Here is a 13344-nt window from a genome sequence, read left to right as displayed (position 1 = left end):
TAAAAATGTAAGGATCAACAACAAGTCCTTTTCAATAACAGAGGTGGAAAAGCTGTTGCGTGAAACTCTTGTGACTGTGAATGCAGCCTCATGGAGAAGAAAAGTAGAGCATGTCGAGAAGCTTATACGAGCAGCACAAACAATGAAGGCATTATCAGTGGCCACGAACAATTAATGATTTGTCTTGCTGATGACGGTTTTGGCGATGAATAGGACAACAGCGACGAAGGAGAGCGGGATGGAATTACACCATTATCGCTGTAAATTGGTGAGTGAAAAATTACTAATATTGGTTATTTATTGCAATCTCTGTTATTATTTAATTTATAAACTACATACATTATTGATTTTAAAGTACCAGTCATCAGATGCTTGTTTTTTGTATTTCTTTGCTCCGTTATTGAAAGGGTATTTATTGTTATGCTTTTACATGCATTATTATACGGTTGTTTACTTCCTGTCCTTGTAATACAACTAAAAATGAGTTTTTATATACACTGTAATTGCTCAATCGCTTGCATTTACAAGGCGGGACGGAAAACTGTATCATCTGCCGTGTGTAAAGAGGCTGCTGTTGCAACATCGCTATTACAGTATAGCCAACCTAACTAGACAAAAAGCTAATTGTCAAGTGCAATGTTTCGCTGGCACGGGTACAGTTTAGGTTGGATGGGTCCAGACCCCCAAACGGCTGGGTGACTGACCCACCACCTGAGTAGGAGTGGGTTCCTGGCCACAAGGTGGACGTTCAGGCTAGCAGGGGGCGAAGGACACGAGGTGAATCTGCTTCTCTGGAGTGTGGGGTGCACTTGTCAATGTGGGACGAGTTAAATCAGTGGTGACCAGGTACTAGTGCACTGGAGACGGCCTGTTTAACTTGACAACTCCAAGAGGTCCTTGGTTTAGTCCGTCCCCGCCATGCCAGAGGAGCCGATCCGTGGCAAGAGATGGCTCCCAATTTCATCACTTGTCAACTGTTCATGTTGGCTACAGATGAGACAAGTGATCCTGGTGCACCCACGAGGGTTTCTATGCTTGGCGATCCCTCGCCACAAGATGGTCTGGGTGAGGCAATGGAGGATGACAATGAGTAGGCACACAAGGTTCATGCAGATCCTTGACCAACACAGAAAAAAATGGGAAAATCAGTCAGGCCACATTCCAGGCCATTAAAGATGAACTGGCTGCATAGGCAATTGCCAATGCAAAGCTTGAAGACCGCAGTGAAGAATTAGAGAAAGAAAATGACAGGTCACCCGCAAAAACATGGGCTTGTGTGGCTGCACAAGTGGTACCAAAGGCCCAATCAACTAGAGAAATGATAGCTAAGGTTTCCAAGCGGCCAGACACTAGTCTTTGTAAGACCCATGCCCGGCTAAGACATTAAAAAGATACAGGAAATTTTTGTGGCCACAGTCAACCCATCAAGGTAAAAGTGTCGAGTCGTATAGCATACATTTGAACCACACTTCTATGGTATGCTTCAAACTATTCAATGGTAGGCCGCTTACTTTCTCAGTAGCTTGTTATAGAATTTCAGACAAAGAAATAATGGTCATTAGTGTTCTTATAGGTTAATGTCAGTCTTCAGTATGAAGATCTAGGTTACTATTGTTTCGGGTGTTATGATCATGGACTTGGGATCTTAAATCAAAATTCTTAATGTTTCCATTAGCATTTATTAAACATTTTAGATATACATACTAGGCAGAGTCGTTATGTTGAGTTCTTTGAAGTGCTTTTCACAGTTTGGTCGTGGTGCTATACATAATATACATCTGCTTTCTTCTGCCACTTGAAGATGGTACTTGAATCCATTGAGTTACCACACTGCAATTGTGAATGAAACAAAGCAAAATATGCAGAAATTAATAAATGGTTACTAATAATGTGTCGTCTCGTGCGGTAGGAAGAGAGTCTAGCAAGTTTGCCACAAAGATAATTTGTATGCTTATCCCATGTGAGTTTTTGATGTAAATGGAATTCCAGAAATTTAACACATTTTGTGTCTTGTTTAAATGTCTGTATATGAAGCAAACTACTCCAGTTTTTGTTTTATTTATAGATAAATGATTGGCCCTGCCCAATCACTGCTCATTTCAGTTACAAATTTGTTATATTCTAAGACAGTACAACAAAAGCTGCAAGGTATAAAGATGAACTGTTTACCAACAGGTTGTTGGACATCAACTTGCAATGAAAGTTATATGGCTGTGACTGGACGCTTCATAACTGAACACATCCAATTACAGTCTGTACTGCTGAACTGCAGCCATTTCAGTGGTGCCCATACAAGCCCAAATTCGCCCACAGCTTTGGTTAAAATCACAGATAAATTTAGTCTTGGTGGTGTAATTGTAATGGCGGTCACAGAGAATGCATCAAATATGAAAAATACAGTTTCCATCATTCTAAAGTGGGAACATTTTGGTTGTTATGCCCACACACTTAATTTAGTTGTGCAAAGTGCATTTAAAATGTTCAGAAAGTGAAGACAACTATTTTTTTTTTTTTAAGAAGCAATAGCACAACGGAGCAGCTCTTAACATGCCAACAGAACAGAGGCACAGTGGACATTAAGAAATTGATACAGGACTTGCTCACAAGATGGAATTCCACCCTGTTTATGTTGGAAAATATTGTTGAATTATCAGAGGCAGTAAAAATTACAGTTGCCCTTTGTAACAGGCCAACAGAACTTCCATCACTGTTGAAAAATGTGGGATATCTGCTCTGAACTTTATTTTGAAACTGTACAAGCATGTTTCAAGGCAGCTCAGAGCAGAGAACTACCCAACTGGCAGCTTGACAAGTTAACTTATTTTATTTGGCTCACATAAGTTTAATGTTATTTGATTGTATACTTTTATTATGTGTTGTGTCGTTTGTCTCAATTTTCACGTTATAGTTTTGACACATGGCCTTCTGGCAGTGTGTGATGAAATTACCAAAATGTGGTTACATGAAGTTTCGATGAAAGCTGTTGATGCATTGAAAGAGGGACTTACTAACCTGTTTCAGAATCTTGAGCAGAACAAATCCATTGCCCTTGCTACTCTGCTGGATCACGATTCAAACTGCTGGCATTTCAGAAGCAGACAGCAGCAGACAACACAAAGAAACAGTTAATTTTGTTGCCCAGAAAGCTTAAAAATGTAGGCCAGAAGGTATGGGCATATTTGGCGAGTTGGTGGAATACGCACAGCCACAGGGGACAGTACAGTCACACTATTGTAGAGGTCCAAAGACATGTTGACAGCCCAATCATCAGTAGAAATCATCTCCTGACATGATGGAGACAAAATCAGTTCATTTCCCCAACCATTGCAAAAGTAGTGCAAGAGATTCAATGTTGTTGCATCTTCTGTGCTTTGTCAGATGGTTTTCTCTAAAAGTGGACATTTAATAAACGACAGAAGAACCCGGGCAAGCCATCAAATGTACAGAAACTAATATTTTTGTATGCCAATGGTACTTGTGATTAGACACTGTTGCTGTTATGTTACACATGAGAACACAGTACATTCATAAACTGCTCATAATCAGAATAGGTGTTTATGAACAAGAATAATTTTCATCTTCAATATGTTTCTTACATGCATATACTGTCTTGCAGGAAATAGAACACATCTGAAATTTGATTACAGGGAGGTAACTAGGCACTTTCAACACAAGCAAACAACCACACAACTGTATGATGCCAAGCAAAACGTAAGAAGTGAGGATTATGGTGTTTCATAATTCATGTTAAGATTGATTTTGCAGGAATAAGTTTTTTAAGATGTGTGGGACATAATGAAAGTGGAGAGCAGCTATGAAGGCGAGCGAGGGTCAGATGCGCAGAAGCATGCGGAAGTGTACAATGTGGCTCTCAGGTGATCGTGTGCCAGTGACATTCTTGTCTTCATTACGTGCAGGTTGTGCTGTGTTTGGAAGTTTTAACTTTTTGAGTCACAGTGTTCTGTGCTGAGTGCTGACTGCCTTCATGGTGTTATTGTAAGCAATAACGTCCAGTGTTACAGAAACAGGCAAGAGGAATAGTGTTCCATGAGTAACAATACTTTAAGAGACAAGCTTCCGCTCAATCCACACTGTCACAACATGCAGGTCGCGTCATTCCCAAATGCCAGGAGCAGACAGCTGAAGCCTGTGGTGTTGGTTTGGGGACCGTTCAGAAAATATCCAGTGAATCTAAGACGTCTATGTGAGCCTGCGGCTCACCTGTTTTCAAATCAGCAGGGTCGCAACACAATCACAAAAAAGATGTGGGTGAGCTAGACGATTTTGCAAAAAACGTCCTGCAGCACATAGTGTTCAGCAAGTACGCTGAAGGTGCATATCCAACAGCAGAGAAATTAGTTTCACGTATGAAAGTTTGTATTAGGAGAGTATCCAATGACAAATTTTTTTGTGGCAAATGTTCTCCAAAGTCAAGCATCAGTTTCATTCAGAAGTATTACAGCCTTACAACCAGGCCAATACATTTCCTGTATATATGGTAGAAGGTGGTGGATTGGTAATAGCCAGCTAGGCAGGGTGCTTGTTGGATTCCAAACCAACACGTTACTTCTGTCACTCCAGCTCCATCAGCAACAAGAATTGGTCGACATTATAGCTTGTTAGAATCAACTAATTGCTATTAGTAACAAATTTCAGCAAATGAATGAAATATTTTGCTTGGGATCCATAAAGAGTACAACTTGCGCGTGTATTTTTTAATGTAATACAAATCTAAGTCAAAAACGGCACATTCCAGCAGGAGGTGGAGTAATTTGCCTCCGAAACAGTCCTCACAAACCCAATTTCTGGCATGAAACACTTGACTCTGATGTTTATCAACAGAAGGAGGGACACAATGGCTTGCATAACCAATATCTACATGCTGTGAGGAGCATTTCATTGAACGGTATTGTGTGGTTTGACTAGATGTGGGCTAAAAGTGTGGCAAACTTTGACTAAAGTCTGGTCACATCATACAGCTTAATACCAATGCACTGACAGGACAGGTAATTGTCCTTTACAATGGCTCACCTGGTGGTCTCATCACAAACTGTATACTGATCTTTTGTTGCAGAGGGCAAGATGATTATGTTGAGGAAACGAATACTTTAGTTTCCACAAAATGCTTTTCCAATTTGCTGCTGCAAAATGTAAAATGCATAGGCCGAAAGTGGTTAGTTAGGGTGGTCTGGGTAGGTGGGTGGATGGCTGCGGCTCAGGGTGAGGTGGGTGGTTTATTTTGTTTTGGAGTATTTGTTATGTTGGGAGGAGGGGGAGTGTGTGTGTGTGTGTGTGTGTGTGTGTGTGTGTGTGTGTGTGTGTGTGTGTGTGTGTGTTTTGTTTTAGTAGTGGAGGATCTATTTAGCTGAAGTTTTCGTTGAGTTGTAGTGTGCGAGTTTTTTTTATGTTGCATTTGGTTTTTGTTTGTCAGTTTATTTTGGGGTCAGGAGGGGAGGTTGGGTGGGTTGTGTTTTTCTTTTGGTTTAGTATTTTTTCATTGGTTTGTGCGCACACACTTATGTGTGATTGTGGTGGCCAATCTAGTTTGTGAAGCTGGAACTTTCTTGTGGCAAGTTTTTATTTTTTGTTTTCGGAGTATGTGTTGCGTGTTGGGGTCTAGGGAAGTGTTTCATTGAAATATGTATCCGTGAAGGTTGGTATGAGTATTGGGAGATGTTTTTTTTAGTTACATTGGTAAAGAGAAGAGGTCGAAGCTAACTTATGGGATTGGGAGCAGCAGTTGAGCTACATAGGTCAAGGGAAGTGTCCGATTCCAGATAATATTGTGTTTTGTGGTATTTGCTAAGTTGTGATTATTTTTTTTCATCATTTTGCGTAGTTTTGTATGGGGTGGGTGCCTAAATTTGTTTGTATTTAGTTTGTCCCCACCCAAAAACCCCCATCTCCCGCACTTGTCCTGTTAAGAGTCATTAAGCTTTTTGTGAAAAAAGAGAGAGAGTTTTTTCAATGTATTCTCGTCTTTATAATATGTATGTAATGACTTTATATGCCCCATATTGGAATTGGCGTTTATGGTCACTTGGCCATATTTGTGACATCATGGGTCAAATCAGACGGGTGGGATCGGAGGCTTCCGTATTTCCCTGTCACTCACCTCAAGTTACTTAGAACAATTACTACAGAAGAGGAATAAACATTTCAAATATAATGGTAAGAGAATGAAAAGTTTAATGTAACTGTGTGAGTGGAAGAGAAATAAGCATGAACTCTAATCACATCTGATCACTAAAAAACACAATGTTAAACACCTGGAATTATACCACATACTTATGTGGCTAGTTGATTACAGACAAAAACTGGATGGATTAGCCACTTTGCTAGATAATAAAATCCGACTTTTTGTTTAGAGGCTACTAGATGGTACTGAAGGGCTTTAAATTTGTACAATACTGGAATTGTGTAACTGCAATCTACCAAACAGTGGAAAATCATTTAGCTGACAATGGCAGGGTTGGTGGTATCTGTGCCTGGAATGCTGGATCTGCACCGGTGTATATCAAGGCTTGAGAGCTGTCAACACCTGCAATAAAAAAGAGCATATTGTTCACTGATCAATTTTAATCACATAAACTATTTTACTATAGGGAAAGGGATTTACCAAATGAAAACACAGTTAAGTCAGAAAAACTATTTAGTAAGTGGAGGAAAAAATCTACAAAATATAGCTTTTGGAGCTACACGCATTCATTTAACAAAAGTTACAAACATGTGGTGTAAATGTGTGTGTTCCGCTATTACACAGATCAATCTTTCACTGTACTTGGCCAAAGGCGTGACAGAAGACCAGGACAAAAACCAAAAAAGCATTCTTCTTTGGAAGGTGACAATTTCATTTTCAGCTCACAAAGCTGAATAAACATACAATAATGACGTACACACGCAGACTGAAGTATTAAATGAAAATTTGTGCCAAGGCTGTGATGAATCCGGGTCACCTGTTCACCAGGCATATGTGCTTCCCTTCCAGAATTCTAGTTTTCTTTTATTGTCAATATTTTCAGATTTTTTTTCACATTTCCTTCCAATGTTCTGGTCTCATCATTTCTACCTGCACTTGGAGTACCTTGAATCTCAGTTGTAACACATTTCTCACAGGAAGATGAAGTTGCCTTGTAGAGAGAGAGAGAGAGAGAGAGAGAGAGAGAGAGAGAGAGAGAGAGAGAGAGAGAGAGAGAGAGAGAGAGAGGGGGGGGCATCCTTTGGATGGCGTTGCTGTAATTAATGAAGCTTGGGGAAGCAGTTGTTCAGGAGCCTTCATAATAATATGTTGTGGAAGGATTTTATGGGCTGCTTCTGTGTCGATTACTGTACCAGGATGGGAGGTACTGCTGGCATCACCAACAGCTGTCTTCAACCACATCTACCTTCATACCAATAACACAATTACATGTACATCAAAAAGGTTATCCAATGGCTTCAATGAGGACCTACACTACTGGAAATTGAAATAAGAACACGGTGATTTCATTGTCCCAGGAAGGGGAAACTTTATTGACACATTCCTGGGGTCAGATACATCACATGATCACACTGACAGAACCACAGGCACATAGACACAGGCAACAGAGCATGCACAATGTCGGCACTAGTACAGTGTATATCCACCTTTCGCAGCAATGCAGGCTGCTATTCTCCCATGGAGACGATCGTAGAGATGCTGGATGTAGTCCTGTGGAACGGCTTGCCATGCCATTTCCACATGGCGCCTCAGTTGGACCAGCGTTCGTGCTGGACGTGCAGACCGCGTGAGACGACGCTTCATCCAGTCCCAAACATGCTCATTGGGGGACAGATCCGGAGATCTTGCTGGCCAGGGTAGTTGACTTACACCTTCTAGAGCACGTTGGGTGGCACGGGATACATGCGGACATGCATTGTCCTGTTGGAACAGCAAGTTCCCTTGCCAGTCTAGGAATGGTAGAACGATGGGTTCGATGACGGTTTGGATGTACCGTGCACTATTCAGTGTCCCCTCGACGATCCACAGAGGTGTACGGCCAGTGTAGGAGATCGCTCCCCACACCATGATGCCGGGTGTTGGCCCTGTGTGCCTTGGTCGTATGCAGTCCTGATTGTGGCGCTCACCTGCACGGCGCCAAACACGCATACGACCATCATTGGCACCAAGGCAGAAGCGACTCTCATCGCTGAAGACGACACGTCTCCATTCGTCCCTCCATTCGCGCCTGTCGCGACACCACTGGAGGCGGGCTGCACGATGTTGGGGCGTGAGCGGAAGACGGCCTAACGGTGTGCGGGACCGTAGCCCAGCTTCATGGAGACGGTTGCGAATGGTCCTCGCCGATACCCCAGGAGCAACAGTGTCCCTAATTTGCTGGGAAGTGGCGGTGCGGTCCCCTACGGCACTGCGTAGGATCCTACGGTCTTGGCGTGCATCCGTGCGTCGCTGTGGTCCGGTCCCAGGTCGACGGGTACGTGCACCTTCCGCCGACCACTGGCGACAACATCGATGTACTGTGGAGACCTCACGCCCCACGTGTTGAGCAATTCGGCGGTACGTCCACTTGGCCTCCCGCATGCCCACTATACGCCCTCGCTCAAAGTCCGTCAACTGCACATACGGTTCACGTCCACGCTGTCGCGGCATGCTACCAGTGTTAAAGACTGCGATGGAGCTCCGTATGCCACGGCAAACTGGCTGACACTGACGGCGGCGGTGCACAAATGCTGCGCAGCTAGCGCCATTCGACGGCCAACACCGCGGTTCCTGGTGTGTCCGCTGTGCCGTGCGTGTGATCATTGCTTGTACAGCCCTCTCGCAGTGACCGGAGCAAGTATGGTGGGTCTGACGCACCGGTGTCAATGTGTTCTTTTTTCCATTTCCAGGAGTGTATTTCCAGGCAGCTTTACTTCGTGCACTGCTTTAAGCTGTTCAGCTTCATCCTTAAAACACCACAACTGATTCTCTTTCTGGACAACTTAATAAAAGGACACGACATTATTTTATTGCATGTCTATCATACTGTACATTAATTTGAGTACGCCATAAACTCAAACAATGACTTTGCTATTAACCTTCTAATGTGATGTAAGGCTAATATAAATGTAATGTCTATATATAGACTGAAGTGATGAAAATTTGTACCTAGGCCAGCTGTGGTTAGTGCATCTGTCTAGTGAGCAGGAGATGCGCCATTCATATCCCAACTTATGTATAAATTTTCGTCAGTCATTTCAGTACACAAACATACAACATATGTTTGTGACTTTAAAATATTTCTGGAACCATATCTTTTCTTTTGATGTGTATTACCACTTTAACAACACTATAGCCTTATTTCCAATTGAATAAATATTAAAAAAAAAAACACACATGGCAACATACAAATTATCAGTTACTAAAGATTAAAAACATTTTGAGTTTCTCTCGTTTATGAAAATTTTTCTTAAGTTTATTGAACAACCGATGTTAAGTTGATTAAGAGTAAGCAATAACCTTTTACATAGTGCAATAAAACTAGTGTTTTTAGTTGTGATGGAATGAGACCCGTTATTAAAAAAATTGAAAGTAAATTTAAGTTGGTGAATACTTGTCCCAAAAATATCATTCATATTTTTGAAAACATAAACATATGTTTTCCTACTGTAATGGAATGGGACCAGAAAATATACATCTTAGTAGCAGATATTCTACAGAATTTGTATAAACAAGTACATATTAATAACTTGAATACAACGTATTAATGTTTCAAAATAGTATTTATTAGATCGTTATGAACTGGCTTTCAGCTTCTTAGGACATCGTCAGATAATGTTGAACCAACAACAGTGAGAATTCACTACTGTACAAAGAATGCTGTACATAGATAAGTGACTTTTATAGCTATAGCAATATGAAACAAGATGATATTCCTAAAGAGACATTGAACAAATAAATCTTACATTACAGTATATTAAAACTACACTGTACATCTACATCTACATCTACATCCGTACTCCGCAAGCCACCTGACGGTGTGTGGCGGAGGGTACAAGTGAGTAATGGCACAGATTCCTACGTCTTATGGACACACTGGTGAATGTGATGAAGAGACTGAATAAGAGGGGAAGAAAGACATCTATGGGATGTGGATGTGGAACAAGCCTGATTTTGAAAATGAATAGAAGAAATAACGTACAGTAACAGTTATAGTCCTTCAATGATTGACATATACTCAGTAAAAAGAAAGGACAAAGGATAACATTTCTCTTTTATCCATCTCGGACAGCACAAAACCACACTGGATAGCAAATAGGGACTGACACTATATATGGGTAGGATTACACAAATTCTTGCAAGGAAAGTTAAGTCCAGGAAATATAATTCAGCTTTTTCATTAAGAACGTTGTTGCCCACCTTCTGCTAAGCATTAAAGAAAAGATTCCACCTTTAAAACAGCGTAAAATTTATAGATTTCCTGCAATCTGTGTGGCAAATTATAAGTAGATCAATCAGGTATGGCTATAACCACTAGACTGACTATGAGAGGAAACGGAGACTAAGAAAGAGGCACCTTTGCTGAATATGCTCTGAATGAATGTCACTCATATGATTCAAAATGTGACGTTCCCCATAAAGGAACTAAACAGAAAGCTAACATTACTTCAAATTCTAGTCATTAATAAACACCAATCAAAGAATCCTGACCTGGTCATTAATTGCCAAACATAGCTTCATTACTCACCCTTATTAAAATGGCAGCCAGTTATTATTCATCTCATTAGCTAATAAGATTATTCTAAACATTCCAAAGACATCTTTCATCCCCTCCCTTTATTCGGCCTGTTCATCACATTCACCAGTTTGTCCGTATGACATAGTAGCATGTCCCATTATTCACCTGTAGATCATTTGTTTTATGCACTCAGTTTTAATATTTGAACACAATGTCATTTACAATTTATTTGTTTAGTGTCTCTCTAGATATTACATTACGAATGTGTTTTGTATTGGTACAGTCATAAAATGTCACATCTGTATAGCATATTTTGTACATATTATGAATTCTCGCTGAAGTTGTGTGGACTGTGTTCAACGTTATCTGACAATGGCTGCAGAAGTCGAATGCCGGTTCGTAACAAATTAATGAATTTTACTGTGTATTTAAGTTCTTAATATGTTCCTCCAAGAACCGACGAAATATTGCATATATGTTAAACAAAAGCAAATAATTGTAAATCAAACTGTTGTTCGTGAGCGTAATAACAGATGGGCTACCTAGGGGTGCATTCACAATAGTGTTTCCATGCGTATAAGATATTGAGAATGCAAATATGAATTCAACTGCAACAAATTTACGTACAATTGATAATAAATTCAGTTGGGAGGAGCACACCACAGAACTGCAGAAACGCCTTAACAAATCTGTATTTGCAATTCGAGTGTTAGCAGACATAGGCGACATAAAAGTGAAAAGCTTGCATACCTTGCCTACTTTCATTCCATAATGTCATATGGTATAATCTTTTGGGTAACTCTTCAAGTCAAACAAAAGTTTTCAGAGTCCAAAAGCGTGTAATACATATTATTTTTGGAGTAAACTCACAGACGTCTTGTAGAAGCCACTTCAAAGAACTGGGTATACTAACTACTGCCTCTCAGTATATTTACTCCTTAATGAAATTTGTCCTAAATAATATATCTCTTTCCAACAAACAGCTGAGTTCATACATACAATACCAGGAACAAAAAATATCTGCACAAGGACTTAAAAGCACTTTAGTTCAAAAAGGGGTCCACTACTCAGGAACACTATTCTTCAATAATTTGCCAGCAAACATAAAAAATTTAGCTACAAATAGAGATCAGTTTAAAAGGAGCCTGAAAGACTTACTAGTGGCCAACTCCTTCTACTCCATTGACGAATTTTTTAATAGAAACAAATGTGCTGTATATATTTATACTATTAGTATTGTTATTTCAGCTTAAAAAAATTAAAAAAAGGTGACATGTTCCACATCCACGAGGATCTCCTCAACACGGATCTATGGAACGAAAACTAATCTAATCAAGAAAACAAATGCTGTTTGGTTTTCCTTTCGGTGGAATGACAGCAATTTCCTCTGTTTCGTCAATGTATACCTTAATTCATTAGTCATCCATGAAATTCCTCTTTGACTGGATAACAGTACCGACAATGTTTTCAGAAAAAAACTTCAGAAAACATTGTTACGAATTTTCTACATACACTACGGAGGTGCATAAACTAAGGAAAGACGCTTTTCATTACCTGGTGGTGGGCTCACGGGTTCTTTTCAAGTTACCAGTAACACCTTACCACGTATTTTTGTAATATGGTTATGCTGAAAGTATTACGCTTGGAGTAAGTCCCACACAAGCACAATTTCTCCACTGAACAACTGTATCTCATAACCGGCTCAGAAAAGGGCGCCACAACACTTCCAGTCCAATACGTTAACGCGCGTTCAATATTATATTACCTCCAACTTCATCACCTTCTATCAAATCAAACAATACCGCCAGGGCCGGCAGAGACAAAAACATTACAAGACTCTCGACAGCGTCGCCATCTGTGAACAAGACGAAAGCAGAGAAACTCTTGAAATCATCAAGACATCAGAGAATACTCTGAGAGCATCGGAATTTTGTAAACCACACCAAAAATCATAAATCTGGATTTCCTCATGTAACAAAAATGATGCCACTTGGCGGCAACCCGAGCAGCGTCCTCGAAGTTGCGTGTTGAAACATTCAAATTCCTGTAGCGCCACTCGATTGGCGCCAGTTAAAAGACCGATTCACACGTGACGGAATTGAACGCCATGTCAAAATATTCCATAGTAAAGTCACCAGAGATCCCGTGACAGTTTTGAGTCTCCGTCCTGTCTTCTGAAGAACGGGACTCCGAAATGTCCCTTTTTGTGGCAAGGACTTTCCGGCTTAAACCGCCATTATCAATAGTTTTCAGAAATTCAAGATGTCCTGCTTTGCATCAGTTTGATGAAGAACTTAAAGAAAGTAGTAAATGACAATTCGACGAGATATCTACAGTACATATGTACCTGAAACCATGTGAGACTTCACCTGCAAAACTAAGTTGCGGACGACAATTGAACTGTACCGGTCTGCTCTCCCTTTTGTTCCACAGACCCAAAAATGAGATGAGTGAGACTCGAAGAAAAAACGAAGATTGTGTTTAACGTCCAATCGGCATCTAGGTAATTAATAATGGGAGTCGGAAGAAATTCGTTACAGCTGTGACTTTGGTAGAAGACCGTACTGTGTTCTGCATTTGTGAAATAGTAAAATACTGTAAGATTTTGCTTAAATGCGAGTGCTAAAACACTTGAAATGAATAATGT

At 40.5% G+C, this 13344-nt stretch overlaps 1 long non-coding RNA gene across 1 annotated transcript; it reads right to left on the bottom strand.

Moving 5' to 3' along the window:
- Nucleotides 1–6166: 6166 nt before the first annotated feature.
- Nucleotides 6167–12542, bottom strand: LOC126282184 (uncharacterized). The gene is made up of 2 exons (XR_007551345.1): nt 12252–12542; nt 6167–6541 (listed from the first exon to the last, which is right to left on the bottom strand). It is a non-coding gene; the product is annotated as an uncharacterized LOC126282184 (long non-coding RNA).
- Nucleotides 12543–13344: the final 802 nt, after the last annotated feature.

The sequence above is a fragment of the Schistocerca gregaria genome, chromosome 1 (assembly GCF_023897955.1).
Source record: "Schistocerca gregaria isolate iqSchGreg1 chromosome 1, iqSchGreg1.2, whole genome shotgun sequence".
Taxonomy (NCBI): Eukaryota; Metazoa; Arthropoda; class Insecta; order Orthoptera; family Acrididae; genus Schistocerca; species Schistocerca gregaria.
Note: the sequence above shows the minus strand (reverse complement) of the source record. Positions and strands in the feature narration are given on the sequence as shown.